We start from the raw sequence: 4,521 nt of genomic DNA on the forward strand, positions 1-4,521 counted from the left end.
CAAACGGACAAAAAAGTAATCCTTCGCTGTTGGGCTTTTGCCTGCCATACACAATTCCTTTCTGTTCAATCTAATTGTAAATCATGCATGCATACATACATTCATTTATACATTCAAACATGCATACATATATATGTTTATTTACATGTATATATCTGTGTATGTCTGTGTGTGTATGAGTTATGTATGCACCCCAAGATTTTCTCCTACCAACGGTGGAGGGTGGAGAACCATTAGCAGGGAATTGGGGTTCTACCGTTTGGAGCCTATTTGAGCACATAAAAAACACACACACATACAAGCACATACACACACACACACATATATATACACATACATATGTACATATATATATATACACATACATATGTACATATATATGATTGCACAATCACACCCCACCAAAGGCGATTCTTCAACATTGTGTATTTTGTCGACATGCACAATTTCCTTCTATCTAGACCAACTGTGAATCAAATATACATACATACATTCATATATGCATTCAGGCACACATACATATATATATATATTTATATATATGTGTATATGTCTGTATGTCTATATGTGTATGTGTCTATGTATGAAATCCAACTTATGCTCCGCTCGGCAGTGGAGGGTGGAGAACCATTGGCAGGGAATTGGGGTTCTACTGTCCGAAGCCTATTTAAGCACACAAAACAAAACACACACACACACATGCATGCACACACACACACACACACACACACACACACACACACACACACCACCAAAGGTGATTCTTCAACATTGTGTGTTTTGCCGACATGCCCAGCTCCCTTCTATTCAATTCAATTCTAAATCAAAGATACATACATACACTCATTTATACATTCAAACGTAAATGCATATATATGTTTTTATGCATATATATATATATGTGTGTGTGTGTGTATCTCTGTATGTGTATGTGTGTGTGTGTATGCAATCGAGCATTTGCTTCAAACAACGGTGGAGGGTGGAGAACCATTGGCAGAGAATTAGGGTTCTACCGTTTGAAGCTTGTTTAAGCACACACATATCATCCACTGTACATCTCATGCTATGTTCAATAGACCTATTACTATTTAAGCACATAACAAAAAACACACACACACACACCACCAAAGGTGATTCTTCAACATTGTGCATTTTGCTGACATGCCCAACTCCCTTCTATTCAATTCAATTCTAAATCAAAGATACATACATACACTCATTTATACATTCAAACATACATGCATATATATGTTTGTATGCATATATGTGTGTGTATCTCTATATGTGTATGTGTGTGTGTATGCAATCGAGCATTTGCTTCAAACGGCGGTGGAGGGTGGAGAACCATTGGCAGGGAATTAGGGTTCTACCGTTTGAAGCTTGTTTAAGCATACACATATCATCCACTGTACATCTCATGCTATGTTCAATAGACTTGTTACTATTTAAGCACACAAAACAAACAATACACACACATGCATGCACACACACACACACACATGTGTGTGTGTGTGTGTGTGTGTGTGCACAATCACACACCACAAAGGTGATTCTTCAACATTGTGCATTTTGCCAACATGCCCAGCTCCCTTCTATTCAATTCAATTCTAAATCAAAGATACATACATGCACTCATTTATACATTCAAACGTACATGCATATATATGTTTGTATGCATATATATATGTGTGTGTATCTATGTATGTGTATCTATGTGTGTGTATGCAATCGAGCATTTGCTTCAAACGACGGTGGAGGGTGGAGATCCATTGGCAGGGAATTGGGGTTCTGCCGTTTGGAGCTTGTTTAAGCACACACATATCATCCACTACACACCTCATGCTATGTTCAATAGACCTGCTATTTCCCTTGTTTCTCGATGCATGGTCAAAATAGGCACTTTTTGATTCACCCCGACTCCACCGATATGTAAAAAAGCCTGCCATCTTGATATATACTACCTGAAATATATACAAATAGCTATTGTTACAATGTGCCATAGAACCCCATAACCATTTCCGTGTCTGAATTATTTCATACACATACAAATACTTATATGTACATACAAATACTTGTATGTACATACAAATATATCTTCCTTCCATACTATCTGCTGCTTTATACGTATGTGTATAGATCTGATATTCTCATTCTTAAATCGCCATTAAAAATCTAATATGCTCTGCCCATTCAAAATGTATGCGATAATAATGCAGGCTATTGAAGAAGAATTCAATCTAAAGAAAGCTAAAAGAAGTCAACAAAATCATCGTTACTACTCAAAACACAAGGAGGATATTTCAAAAAGACATCGGCTGGCCCGCCTCAACTGTCAAACTCTCAACCCTTTGCAAGCGTCATCTGCAACCAATGCAATAAACACATCGCCGACAGTTCTACCAAATGAAAATATTCATATACACAATGTCATACCCAGTGCTGCTTCAGCCACATTCCAACAAACTTCCTTGCATTCCACAAAAAACAATAAAACAACTCCACCACAAGAAAGCCACTCTATCTACTAGCATACAATATTGTAGAATACAAATCCACAACAATCTACAATAAATTGTTTCTCTTCTGCAGAATACATTCAAGCATTAAAGACCTTTCGTGCTTGCATTGATTCATTGTCGACACTTCAAACATGTAGTATATGTAAAGAAAGATATATTGGGATGCTTGTTCACAAATGTCACCCAACAATTGTCTGCTCCAGATGCTTTTCTGAAAAAGGCATTCATCGTTTCTCTTCAACAAATAACTTAGACCTAGGTGAACAACCCCTTGTCTTAAAGAAGCTTACCCAAGTAGAGGAGATGCTTATTGCTCACATATCTCCTGTTTTGCAAGTCACTCATGCAAGAGGCAGCCAATACAAATACTTTGGTCACACGATAAGTTTCCCTCAAGACATCTCTGAAATTGCAAAGAAATTTCCCCGGCAGTTGCAAGATTTGGAAGTCCTCATAATCCAAAGAACCAATATACAAGGCAATAAATATGACTGCTATGTCAATAAATTCCATGTTATGGATGCATTGACATTTAAAATCCAACATGAGCAATACTACAAGGACGTTATCATTGATTTTGATGCTTTGAACTTGCTTCCTGATGTTACAACAGATGTTTCAGCTATGTTGAATATGTTGCAAGGTATTGACAATGAAGTAGTTGTTCCTCCAACATTAGATTATTTTGACCCTGTAGATCCATTTTCCACAGACATATCATCATCCTTCATCCCAACAATGCCTGGTACAACTCGTGAGTTGGAGGCCATTAAAGACACATTGCAACTACATACTGCTGAAAAGAATTTTTTGCCTTGGCCTCAAATAAGCTCCTCCCCGATAAATGAATATAACACTGAAGGTTTGTTGCCTATGGCTTTTCCAGCACTCTTTCCAACTAGTATTTCCCTCCCGCTCCAGCCACGTACCAAGCATGTTCATTTACATGAATATGCACTCCACTTGATAAGATACTTCGACCAAAGATTTGGTCAGCATGTCAGGTTCTGCTATTTCATTTATAATCTCATTATGCGCCACCGTTCATAGCAATCTGCAACTGTCTTTATTAGAACTAATATAGAAGAGGCCTTCCCAAGCAATTTGCAGGCATTGCATGACCATTTGTAGAGCACACCTGACGACCAATTGCCAAAACAGCTCCTCCGCTTTGGTGCAACTCTAAGAGGAACTAGAGCATATTGGAATAAATCTAGAAAGGAGCTCACAGCTATGATCTCCCAATTGGGTACCCCAACCCTTTTTTTTACATTGAGCTCGGCTGATACTAAATGGCCTGACTTGCATACCATATTCAATGAAGATAAAGGCCAAGAAATACAAACCACAAGAAAACAACTAGTAGAGAATGTAATTCGCAATCCACACATAACAACCTTGTAGTTGCACAATGGGTTTACAATATTTCGCGAAGAAATTATTCAAAAATTATTCAAAGCAAAATACCTCTGGTATATATATGAATGGAAACATCATGGCTTAGCACATATTCACGGATTTCTATGGCTCCCTGGTGCACCAAACATGGACATCATTGATTGGCAAAATGACAATGAAGTCCATATGGGTAAAACATTCTTTGACATATACGTTTCTGCTTGGAACCCTCATACCAAAGCTGACCGAAATAATATAGTTTCCTACACTGTAATAGATGACCCATGCTTGGCTGATACTACAAAGATATTCTCAATGTCCCCGACAACCGATTATGAAGCATTGGTAAATACTTTGGAGAGACACACAAAATGCACACAAAATACATGTCTCAGGAAAAAAGGCCATTTATTGCAATGTCGTTACAAAGCTCCATGGCCTGAACAACAAACATCTACATTAACAATTGATAGTGACAATAAACCATGTTATGCACCTGCAAGGAATGATGACCGCTTGAATATTCATAGCCCTTGCATGCTTTCAATATGGTGGGCTAACATTGATTGCCAGCCTATTACTTCAAGAAAGGCCGTCTTACAAT

This window comes from Cryptomeria japonica, chromosome 2, assembly GCF_030272615.1.
Source record: "Cryptomeria japonica chromosome 2, Sugi_1.0, whole genome shotgun sequence".
Lineage (NCBI taxonomy): Eukaryota > Viridiplantae > Streptophyta > Pinopsida > Cupressales > Cupressaceae > Cryptomeria > Cryptomeria japonica.